Here is a 13,640-nt window from a genome sequence, read left to right on the forward strand (position 1 = left end):
CCCACAGCCCAAATGGGTGAAGCGAACAACAACTCCGCAGGGCGGAGCTTCGGCGCAGTCATGCGGTTACTGTGGAGGCCCGAGACACCCGGCGCCAGAATGTCCAGCACGGGGCAAGATATGCTCCGGGTGTGGAAAAATGAACCATTTTGAAAAGGTGTGTCGATCCAGAAAGTTCAGCAAGCCCCGCCAGACAGTACACGCGGTGGCGGAGCCTGAAGGCGCAGAAGGAGGACCCAGTAACAGTGATATGGACGACGACGAGGAGGAACGGTCCACACACAAGGTGCACATGATCGGCACAGCCACCCAACGCACAAGGACACTACCACAGTGCGCAATACAAGTAGCTGATCAGGACATCATGGCAACGGTGGACACGGGCGCCTCAATAAACCTGATGAGTGCGTCCCTCTACGGAGACATGGCTAATCCACCCAGCCTCCGCTCCACTCCGATCACCGTTTTTGCCTATGGCCAGGACGTGCCCCTCCGCATTCGAGGAAAGTTCAAAGCAGCAGTCCGGCACGGAGACAAGATCACGCGTGCCAACATCTTCGTGTCGGAGGAAGGCCAAGGTATGCTCCTGAGCTGCCGGACGGCAGAAGACCTGGGAGTGGTCTCTTTTGCGTTTGGGGTGCACGAGGAGTCAGTGCAACAACTGATCACAGACTTTTCGGGCCTGTTCGAAGGGATCGGCCGATTCAAGGGTCGGGAAATACACCTGCACGTGGACCCCACTGTCCAACCGGTGGCCCTGCGACACAGAAGGGTCGCGTTTCATTTGAGGCCACTGGTCGAAGAAGAGCTACAGAAGTTGGAAGCAGCGGGCATCATTGAAAAGGTGTCCGGACCCACCCCCTGGGTATCGCCCATCGTAGTTACTCGGAAACCCAAGCAGCCGGGAGCGGTCCGGATATGCGTGGACATGCGCCTCCCCAATGCGGCCATCAAGAGGGAACGACACATCACCCCCACAATCGATGACCTGATCGGAGAGATGGCCGGGGCCCGGTGGTTTTCCAAGTTGGACCTCAGGGCGGGGTACCATCAGCTCGTGTTAGACAAAGAGTCCCGGAACATCACGACGTTCTCCACTCACATCGGACTGCGCAGGTACACCAGACTGAGTTTCGGAATATCCAGTGCTGCTGAGGTGTTCCAAAACGTCATCCAGGAGCTCATCACTGGCATACCGGGGGTGATCAATGTCAGTGATGACATCATGGTGCACGCAAGGACAATTCCCGAGCACAACCAACGCTTGGCACAGGTGTTCCGCAGGCTCCGCAGCGCTGGGCTCACTCTGCACCGAGACAAGTGTGAGTTTCTTCAAACCAAGCTGGGGTTCTTCGGCTACGTGTTCTCGGCCGATGGTGTTAACCCTGATCCGGACAAGGTCAAGGACATCAAAGATGCACCTCCGCCCACGACTGTCACGGAAGTCCGAAGCTTCCTCGGGATGGTGAACTACTGTGGTCGCTTCATACGAGACCTGGCCAACCTGACCCTCCCTCTACGTGAGCTAACCAAAGACTCCACGCCATGGAACTGGGGACCGGAGCAGGAAAGGGCATTCCAGGACATCAAGAGTGCGCTGTCCAGCAACACCACGCTGGCGTTTTTTGACCCCAGACATTTCACTCTTATCGCAGTGGATGCTGGACCGGCGGGATTGGGGGCTGTCCTGATGCAGAGAGCCCGAGATGAGATAGACTGGGCCCCCGTAGCCTTTGCCAGCCGGTCCCTCACGGACACAGAACAAAGGTACTCCCAAATTGAAAAAGAAGCCATCGCGATTCATTGGGGATGCCGGCACTTCCACTTGTATGTATATGGCAAACCCTTCACAGTAGTAACGGACCACAAGCCACTGCTGTCCCTGTTCTCAGGTACCTCATCGAAACCACCCCCCAGAATTGAAAAGTGGATTTTGCAATTACAGGAGTACAACTGTGCCATAGAGTACCAGCCAGGGGCAAAGAATCCGGCGGACTATCTGTCACGACACCCCCGGGCGGCCACCCCGGAGGAAATGGAGGAAGCTGAAGAGACAGAGGCCTACGTGCGCTGGGTCGTGGCCAGATCATGTCCGCGCCCCATATCCCTGGAAGAGGTGGTGAGCGCCACGGCTCAGGACGCCTGCATACAGCGGGCCAAAGATCTGCTCCGGACCGCCAACTGGCAGAAGGCCAGGGAGAGCTGGAAGGTACTCACACCCGAGGCCCAGAAAATCATGGACGGTCTGTACCACGTGAGGGCTGAACTGAACGAAGACGCGGCGGGGTGCCTCCTGCGAGGGCATCGTCTGGTGATCCCGACGGCCTTGACGAGCCGAGTGGTGCAGCTCGCGCATGTAGGGCACCAGGGAATGGTTAAGACAAAGGCCCGGCTGCGGACAAAGGTGTGGTTCCCGCTCATGGACGACATGGTGGAAACCGCTGTGCGCACATGCACGGCCTGCCAAACTACAGGCGACAGCCCCCGCGAAGCCCCCATCATCGTGGAACCCAGGCCCCGAGGCCCTTGGGAAAGGGTCAGCATGGACTTTGGCAGCCTTCCGGATGGACGGCACACGCTAGTGATGATCGACGATCACTCCAAGTACCCGGAAGTTGAAATCATCACCAGCACCAGCGCTGACTGTGTCATTCCCAAGATAGAGAAAATCATTGCCACGCATGGAGCCATGAAAGAACTCAGAACGGACAATGGACCGCCCTTCCAGGGTCAAGACTTTGCAGATTATCTCTCGTCCCTAGGAACCCGTCACCGGCGCATCACCCCAAGGTGGCCCCAGGCCAATGGGGAGGCCGAGCGGTTCATGAGAACCTTAAACAAGGTAATCCGCATTGCACATGATAAAGGACAGTCCGTGGAGATGGCCATTTTCACTTTTCTCCGTAGCTACCGCCAGACCCCTCACTCTACAACGGGGGTAGCTCCTGCACACCTTCTCTTAGGGCGGGTAATCACGGACTCCATTCCTCATCACCCCCAGTGGGCCCCTGAACTGATAAAGGAGCAGACTGTAGAAATGAAGAGACGGGCTGCCTATGACCAGATCAGCAAGAAACGTAGGGCTGTGGCCCCCCACTTCAAAAGAGGTGACCTCGTGCTCATAAAAAATCGGGCCACTGGGGGCAAATTCAAACTCAGTTATGAAAGACGACCATGGCGAGTCAGTGGTGTGAAGGGCACCCGCATCACAGCTACTCGAGGACGAGACAAGGTGACTCGCAATGTGTCTCACTTCAAACTCTACCACCCGTCGAGCAGCGAGCCAAGGCGCCAGCAAGGCGACAGAGAAACCGAAAGTGCAACTACGTTGCCGCCTGGGGAATCAACATCTCAGCCCAAGGTCAGGCCACGTGTCGAGCAGCCGGTTTCTAGTGAGGATGTGGGCGGAGACCCGGAGGCCCTGGATGAGGCCCCAGATCCGGAGGGGGCCGACAACGAGGCGCCAAGCCAAGAGGTGGAAGCTGGAACAGAGCCGATGACTCAGCGAGGGTCCCAGCGCCAGCTACGTGCCAACCCCACCCCCTCCAGCTGGCTGAGGGACTACTTTACGTAAGACTGTTCTCATTTTTACATGGGCCCACAATGTTTGAACTTAATGCGCTAGCATTTGTGAAAGACGCTGAAGGTATCGGTCCCGATGCTAGTGAGACAATGGGCTCGATCAGACAATGTTTGCAATGTTGCAGTATGTTTTTGGTTTTGTTGGTTTTTCTTGTTTTAGGAGGAATGTTGTGTTCCCGAGGGTCCGCCCCTGAGGTCCGGAGGGACGGACAAGTTGGTCATGTGACCGCCCTATAATAAAAAGAGGTCGAGCACGTGAGAGGGCGTTCAGAGACACGCGCCGACCGACCAAGCAACTTTATTTCCCAGTGTCTGGCTGAGTTTATTCTAGGGCCACGTGCTAGGCCTAGTCAGGGTTAGATGCCCCTTGAGCGTAGATCACCCGACACAACACTACATATCCTTATCGGGAAAGAGGAATGTATTATGTTAATGCTTCACTCGGGCGCTGCAAAAGATAATTGCCGGCGTCTCGTAGTTGTACGAAGATAATCTAGATACAGATCTAAGTGTGAAAGCAAATAGAATAATATTAATGTGAGTCTTATGTTACCAACGGAATACCAAAGATTTTAAGGAACACGGAGAGTTGTCCCAAGCGTAAGAAAGTTCTTACAGGTAGACAAAGTCACGTATTACTCATAGCAACCTGCGGGCACCGCAGAAGATGGCTGCTGGCCTCCCGCAGCCGTTGAGAAAAATATATCACCTGGCGCATACAAGGAACCGCCCTTATAATCAACCACTCTGACCGTCTCAAAGGGTGACGTACCACATCGACGCTCCTTCTTAAAGGGAAATCCCTTTCGGTTCACACAAAGTGCAAAAATGAAGGGGAAAAAACCAATTCCCAATTGCTGTTTATTTTTGGTTGCATACAAATAAATTAGATGGCATAGATTATCATTCTAGCCATCATCAACCGACGCTAAAACCGATATCACGTGTATCACTCGGTAATTAAACATAATGTCGATTGAAAGGGTAAAAATGAAGAAGAGGCAAGGAATGAAAAATTATATATAACTCTATTCTAATACCGATTAAAAAAAGTCAGATAGCCAAACAATGAATTAATGTGGCTATGATATAATATGATACCAAAAAAGCTAATAAAATAGCCGGAAATGGAGCCAGATCAAACAAGTGGATACGTTAACAAAACTAATGATAAATATCGATGTGAGAAAGATGGCTATATTTGGGCATATAGGTAAGTGTTCAATCTTCTAGTGGACATTAATTGTTATTGTTTCTAGTAAGTTTCAAAAGGAATATGGTCGGATGATCAATAATTAGATAGTCAGTGTTTGAAACAAACACAGTGTCATACACTTGAGACATTTTTCGCCCGTATTGACATTGATTGATAAAATACAATCAATTCATTAAGATTTCCTATTTAATCTGACCAGGAAACATATCTATACCGGACTAACCTACTCAGAGGGGTTGGTAAATGGAATAGGAACAGGAAATAACCTAACCTATGGGTCACCTGCCGATAAATCAGGCTGGAAGCTGAATACTCCCGCAATGACACTAAGAAGCTCATTTTAATAAAATAAAGAGAGAACATCCTGCGCCGAGTTACTGGCGAGAGACCGACATAATAACTTAAGGTTAGCGAGGCAAGAATATAAAAAGCATTTGCAATGCAATAGGTCTCGCATCTATGCAAGATTGAGCTATTGACATTGTAAATGACAATGCCTTTTATTTTTGTTTTTAAAACATAAATAAAAGGCATTATCATTTAGAATGCCAACAGCTTAAACTCACGTAAATGCGAGACCTATTGCATTGCAAATGCTTTTTTTTGTAGGCTCAGGGTAATTAAGTGAGTTGCCCAGAATCAAAGGAAGCTGAGCCGACGCCAAGGCTCAAACCTAGTTTTCCAGCTCTAAAGTTGGCAGCAAATTTTCAGAATCTCTTATTTCAAGCAGCTCTCTTCTGTTATTTTTTTTCATTTTTTTTTTTTAGATTTATGTAGCGTGAACACGACCTGAAGGTATCGGAGCGCTTTACCCAATATATGGAGTGGTGCACCACCTGATGTGTAGACAAAGTTGTTTTTCAATAAGTCATATAGTCTTTCTTAGGTTTTCTTAAACAGTCTCTTATTGCAAAAGAAATCCAATTTCGGGAAATTGTCAGCTAACGCGTTTCGATCATAATAATGAACTTCTTCAGGGCATAGGATTATGTGGCGTCTCGTATAAAATGTAAGCATGTACAGGGGGCTGTGGGGGCCTCCTTAATAAGGGCTCGCAATCTGTAGGTCACGATATCTGCAGCCTTCTGCTCTGTCCGGTGATAGCTTTACATGAGCTCCAGTTACCTTTGGGTTGAGGTCGCGCTATATGAATCTGCACAAAAGAAAACAGGAGTATTAGCTTTGTCAATGGTTGTAAATTGCATTAGATAAATAAGCAACAACTGTGACTTTGTCGTGTATAATTTTGAGGACTGGGAACTGGTACAGTGCCCTTTTATAGCCACGCTTGGCTCTTACTAGCAGCGGCGTTTAATAGAGGCAGAAGGGGCCTGATGGAGGAAGGGAGGGAGCCAGCAAGCTGTGTACGCCTGCACACCGGAGGCAGAAGGGGCCTGTTGGAAGGAGGGAGGGAGCCAGCTAGCCGTGTGCACATCTCCAGTCCTGGGAAACAGAAGGGTCCTGATGAAAGGAGGGAGGGATTGAGCAAGCCACGTACGTGTGCCCATCTCCTGTCCTCCATACGCATGCAAGTCTCCTGTCCCCCTTTGGCAAAGAAATCGACAACAATAGATCTCGCCAAGGCGGGCAGTGCATGCGCTGTGTTGCTAGGCACGACCTAAAAAGTAGATTTGAGAATTAGCTCAGCTCAACAAACAAACACAGTGGATAAGGCAATACAATGCAGAAAAATCAACTAAGCCACATTCTTTCTGGGTGCTGGTTCATAGAATAATGAACCCTAAGAATCAATACAACCTTAGTAATATCTTGGCAGCAACTAGGTCAACCTACATTGCAAAAATAAATGAGGCAACACAACCTGTGGCACCACAATGTCTTTCTAGCCTCTCTGGGTACTCTAGTCCCCATTCCCTGCCCCTGGAAGTATATAAGTCCATTAGATCTATGTGGTGGGCAGAAGTTCTGGGACGAAATGGCCTTCTATCCAGCATCTTCAAAGCAGCAAGTACAGAATGGGCTGAGATAATGCACTCGTTATTTACTCAATGCAGGATGTGCAATGCCATTCCATGGGGTTCAGTCCTGGCCCCCATACATAAAATGGGATATCAGGACAGCCCCACCAACCATAGACTAATTGCACTGTTGAACGTAAATGGAAAAGGCACATGCCAAGATCATACTTCAAGAGTTGGAACAATGGGCATTGGAAAAAACAAAATCCCCTTGACTCAGACAGGTTTTTGTGGTGGATGTGGAATGAAAGACAACATAATGGCCTCATGGCGCCTTTCAGGCAATGCAATGTAGATTCCCCCCCCCCCACATTCACTTCTTTTATTGAATTCATAACAGCTTTTGATTGCGTGAACAGGGGGAGGCTGTGGCTCAAACTCCATAAGTGGAGGATTCCTGACTCTCTACAAAATGTCATTATTAGTCTTTACTCCAGCACATGGATAAGAGTGTGGATCAAAATCCCGACCTCGAGGGGGTAAACAAGGGTGTATCGTGGCCCTCTGCACGTCAACCTGTACCTTGCAGTAAGAAATAACCATCTTGCAAGTGTGAGGGCGTTTCCACCAAAATTAGCATGGGCAAAGATACACCTTCTTCAGTATGCCCATGACATCATTATCTTTGATCAAACTCAAGGCTTACAGCATTCTTTGAATGCCTTGAATGTGTACTATCAAATACACAGCATTGAAAGTAACATTGGAAAAACTAAGGGCCCGATGTAGGTAAATCTCATTTACCGACTCTAGAATAACGAATTTTACCGATTCGGTATTCTAGATTCGGTAAATGAGATGTAGGAAATAATTCTGTTATTTTTACCAAATCAGTATGATTCGGTAATTACCGAATCGGTGTTTACCAATTTGGTAATAGCCATTGATTCCTATGGGCCTTGAGGCCCATAGGAATCAATGTCAATTACTGAATCGGTAAATACCGATTCAGTAAAATTACCGAATATTCAAGGGGGACAGGGTGTCACTTTGACACCCTATTGCACCCCTGATTCTGGCTTGTGTGCCATGTGGCACACATACATGCCCTTAGGGCACAGATGTGCATGTACACTGGAATTCGTTATTTACCACAAAATATTATTTTGTGGTAAACAACGAATTCTTAAGGGCATGTGGCACTGTTTTCAGTGCCACCTACATCTAGATTTACAGATTCGGTAAATTTACTGATTCGGTATTTTACCGAATCGGTAAATTTACCGAATCGGTAAATTTACCGATTCTGTAAAATTTAAGGCCCCTACATATCAAAAACCAAATACCGGTCGGTAACGGACGAAATCGGCTGTTACCGACCGGTATTTGGTGTCCTACATTGGGCCTTAAAATCTAAAAAATCTGAAGGAATAATATCAAAGAAGTGTTATTAAGCTTGTGTAATTGAGTATGCATTTTAAGTTACTTCTTGCTAACATCATTGTTTTATAAATCTGGGTAAATTCATATATACATATTGGTATGAGATAATTAGCTGTTTTTAAAGATTTTATCTCTTTTGTAATGCTGTTAATTAATTTATACAAATTAAGATTATTACTTGCTTGCTTGCATCATGCTAGAACTCACATTTCAGGAATAACTATAGCCACGGAGATGTTCCATTGTTCGGTATTTGAGTTGTTCTGGAGACTGACACTCACATTTTTAACATTTTAGCAAACAAATACAAGTCTAACCTACATAATAATGTCAATTTGATAAAAACAATTAATTTCTGAAAGGCAAATGTGCCCAGAATACCACATTTAGGGCCTCATTAGGATTGAGGTTTTTCCGCATCCTCCGGGCCGGCGGAAGCCACCGCCGGCCCGGAGGATGAGGAAAATCCTCTGCGGACCCACCAAAGGCCCACCGCCACATTAGGATGGCTGGTAGGTCCTGGTTTCCGTCCGCAGCTTTTCCACCGCGGTTGGTTTACAACCGCGGCGGAAAAGCACTAATATGGTGACGGTGTCTCTCAGACACCGTCAGCCAGAATACGATGGGCTCTGAAACATGTGTAACCTCACTGCGGGGGCCCGTTGCGGGCCCCCTAGTTGAAGGGGGGGGTGCACATGGGGGGTACCTATGGTACCCCCCTGCATTTGTATGCAGGAAGCGGCAGGCACCGCGCAGTGCCTTACACTTTCTACATACAAATGCAATGCGTGCATTTTTAACATTGCAGCGGGTGCAGCTTGAAGCCACACCCGCCGCAATGTTAAAAATAGAGGATGTGACCGCCAGGGTGGCGGTCACATCCTAATTGCACAGGAGGAAACTCCGCAGCCCATGCGGAGGTTCCCTCCTACTCTATGGTGGCGGACGGACTCAGGTCCGTCCGCCATCATAATTTGCCCCTTAATGCAGAAAAATGATGGGTGGAATGGTTGAATTAATCTCAGCCACTGTTAATTTACTCAGGACCTAATCTGAGTCCGCTTTTATTTTGCACACTGTGCCATCTCAGTTGGACTCAGTCATATGCAAATCAGTCATTACTCTGCTTCAATAGGAAGAGTCTAACCCTAACTGCCAGGTCAAGTCCTCCCTGAATCATCAGTACACAGGCAACCCAAGACCGGATTCGCCCTCATTAGGTCTCATCAGTCAGGTATAGCTTGGTTCCAGAAACACAGTACATGATTCACAGAGGTGAAATGAGATGAAAGTCTAACTTTACGACTTTCGTTATTCACAAAGGGGCATTTATTATTCATAAATGCCCTTTGTGAACACCAAAAGTGGGACTTTACGACTTTTGGTATTCACAAAGGGCATTTACGAGTAGTGAATACTGAAAGTGGTAAAGTTAGACTTTCGTCTCATTTTACGTTTGCGAATCCAGCCCACAGGGGCAGATTTACAAGGCCCGTAAGCCACTTTTGTGCTGCCGTTGCTTCACTTCTGTGACGCAGCGGCGGCGTAAAGCCAGCGCCATGCTGCAGGGTTTTTACAACATGATGCATCTAGGGAGATGCGTCATGTTGTAAAGCCCTGCGCCATATGAAACCTGCATCTGGTTTCATGTGGGTGTTCTGGCGCAGGGTGGGGGGGGGGGCGTTCCGTCGCAGGAACGCCTCGGAAAAGTGGCTGAGGGAAATCTACAAGATTTCACCCAGTCACTTTTCCGACCCTGCTGCATCAAAAACCTTGCACCTGCTTGAGGCAGGCGTAAGGTGTGACGCACCATGTTCCAGACAAACCGGGTTGGCACAGTGCTGGAGTTGCGTTGCGCCTGCGAAACAACTCCAGCACTGCACCAATGTTACGGCAGCAGATGCGGCACTCAATCTGCATTTCCTTGTGCAATGATGCTCCGTATTGTAATTGCGGCACATCCGTGGTGGCGCAAGGAGTAATATGCGTGTCACAAGTTTCCTGGCGCATCCCTGCTGATTTGCAGGGATGTGCCAGGAAACGTAAATCTGCCCCTTAGTGTTTCGTTGGCGATACAGCTTGTCAGGGAACCTAATATTTGACGAATCACCAAGAGGACACCGTTCCTATCGCAGGGGGCAAAATTGTCACCCATGCATTGAAAGAAAACAGAAAGGTGAAGAAAAAGGGGGTAATCCTAGGTGTATGGGCCCCACTTGTGAGAGGAAAAATCACTCTTTGTCCACTGTTGCCCTCACACACCATGATAGGTGTCATGCTTTATCATCGGGCAGTTGCTCCTTGTAGGGCCGGCGCTGCAATTCCCTACAGGCCCCTCGAAGGGTCACTTTATCAGAGATCTTTTCAAGGACTGCTGGATGGTGCATGTGGGTGTGTGGGGTGTGTGAGTCCTAAAAACAGGGGTAAAAAGGGGGTGCATGCAAAAAAAAATATATATAATAATAAAGGGTCATCACACAACTCCAGCACTGCACTAACGTTACGGCAGCAGCTGCTGCGACACACAATCTGCATTTCCTTGCACAATGATGCTCCATATTGTAAATGCAGCGCATCCGTGGTGGCGCAAGGAGTTTCCGGGCGCATCCCTGCTGATTTGCAGGGATGGGCCAGGAAACGTAAATCTGCCCCTTAGTGTTTAGTTGGCGATTCAGCTAGTCAGGGAAATGCGTCAAATGTGCATGACCCCTATTATTTGACTAAATAGTTACATGGTCACGTATACATATGTTTGTCAAGTTTTCAGAAGGTTTATTTCTGACACTCCCAACATGCCCTTGTTTAATGCAAAGTTTTACGTTTCAGCGGATTGTACCTTTGTGATTTTCACTGCCTTGCGCGTGGGTGTGTGCTGTCTTCGTTGGCCTTTCAATGCCAAAGAGTCGTAGGCTATGTTTGAGTGTTGTGTTTGATGAATAGTGACATATTCGAAATTATCGATTCATGACGTTCCTGGATATAAATGAAGATATAGAAACAATGTCAGGTAAGCTTGAAAAGGTGAGTCAGACAGTTGATGATATTTTAACAGGAGTGTCAATATTTGCAAAGAAAAGGCAATGCATTTTAATCAAATCTGTGGTCTCCCAGATAACCACGCTTTGAAGCAATGCAACAAAAAGTTTTGAAAGGTCTATATTTGCATATACATGTTGAAATGTTTCAAATCAGATCAAAAGAAGACAATAAAATCATTACTCGTCAGACTCTTCAATACAAATTCACTTTTATTTGTCTTGTAAAATTTTTAAGGGAGAGACACCAAAACTCTATATTACGCCGATTACATTGCAGTGGTCCTGTTAGTGGCGTAACAGCAGTTGCGCAGGAGGCCCTTAGTTTTTGGGAGTATCTCCGGTTACCAACTGAAAAAAGACCAGAATATGCTCTAAAATATTTAAGTGATCCAAGAGAGAGAGGTGAATTGGCCCTATTCTATTATTTGGCAACCAGCCTGTTGAATAATTTGAATGTATTACAAAAAGGACAGAGGTGAATGCAGGAGGGCATTTCACCATCCCAGTCAAATTGACAGTGGATGATGAAGCCTGGGGATGCCTATGGTGGAAATTTGAATTCAGCTTTTATGAAATAGTCAGGTTTAAGACTCTTGAGAATGTTTTCAAGGTCTTGGGATCGGCAGACTGACCTATTATACACCTCTAGGGAAGTATAATGCATTCCCAGATATTTTTAAGGATATTAGTATATCACAACGGAATTCTGTAGGATTAAAAAGATTAGATACATTTTTACTACCAGTGGGATTGCTTCATTTGCAGATTTTAGAATAGAGAGCATAGAGACTTTTCTAAGTATATTCAGGTGTTAGACTTCCTTTTACGGAGCGGAGGGGGTCCTTTTGAGTTTTTAGAGAGTAGACTTATTTCATACCCTTATTAGTAACCAAAAATGCCCAATCCGGGCTATGTACCATTGTTTGATGGCGGAAACAATTGATGATATGTATAAACCCTCACTGAGATGGCAGGAGAAACTGAATGTACCTTCGATGCTTTTGCAGGAATCTTTTTTGGCTAGAACAAATTTAATGTCATCAAAACTGCAAGTGCAATACTATAAAACTTGTTTTAACTTGTATTATACACTTAGGGGCTGATTCTGATGCAGGTTGGAAATGCTTCCTGACCGAATCGGGTTGGAAACGGTTTCAAACCCACTCGAATCGCGAGAGTCCGACCGACCAAGTATGATGCATCTGGATGCTTCCCGATACGATTTGGTTGGACTCCCATTGACTTCAATGGGAGCACATGTTCCTAACCGCATCATAATTGGGCACTGGGTCGCTCCCGATCCTATTTGAAAGGAGCAAATGCCACTAGGAGGCCTTCCCAACCGCATCAGAATCAGGCCCTGGGTGGGCATGCTTTCCAACCCGCATCAGAATCGGGCCCTAAGTAGGATTATCAAATGGGGAGAAGTTAAAGAGACGCTATGACCCAAGTGTCAGCTGTATGGGGCAGATAGTGGGCATATATTCGCTACCTGTAGTGTTTAACCTGACAAGAGATAGATAGATTCTTTAAAAATCGTTTTCGGTTAAAGATCTAATATTGCTTGGAGTACAAGAAGGGGAGGGGGAAAAAGGGGGTAGATCTTTTTTATTTATAGCTATGATAATCTGGTGACTATGTTTTGCCTCTGCGTGGTTTGACCTGAACCCTTTTACATTCCAGCAATGGCTAGCGTGAATGCTAGCAATCTATAATTTAGGGAAAGCGATATTTGCAAAGAAAGGGATTCAGGCTGGGGATAAAGATTTTCCTTGACCGATTTGCTTGAGAGGGGCCAGTAGCGGGCGGATAATGTAAAAGCCTTCAATTAAGCATGAAGGAAGCGATCATTGTCTTGTTTTATGATTCCTCTAATGAAATATAGTGATAGATTATTGTAAAGCACTTTATTATTTATGTCTATATCAAATTATGTTGAATTGTAACAAGATGGACCGTTTAATGTGTTGTTTGGGTGGGTTGGGTGGTGGGAGGGCAGGTGGGGAGGGCGGTAGTTATATATAATTTGTGAAAATGCATAATAAAAATATCCAAACATGAGATGGGAATCCCTCCTATAGTTACGAACAAATTCTAGTGAAGTATGGGATGACTCTGTGCTGGCTAGCACACTGAACAGCTTAAGATTGTGTGCAATGAATTGCAGATTTACAACTGATTAGCCTGCTTCATACACTCACATTTAGGGAAATAAAGAATCAATACTGGATTACTTTTAGAACGCAGCCACACATTTTTTGTACAAAATCTTTTTGAGTTTTGCACACTGGCGATAGTGATCATGCAATGCTAAGGTGCCAAATATTGGTTAATTCTTGCTTCATGGATCCCATACAGCAGCTCGGTAATCGAATGGAAATAACAACCATCAGTAAAATTACTTGCCTATCAGAACCTTCGGAGGAGGACATCACCAAACTG

This window comes from Lissotriton vulgaris, chromosome 9 (assembly GCF_964263255.1).
Source record: "Lissotriton vulgaris chromosome 9, aLisVul1.2, whole genome shotgun sequence".
NCBI classification, from domain to species: Eukaryota; Metazoa; Chordata; class Amphibia; order Caudata; family Salamandridae; genus Lissotriton; species Lissotriton vulgaris.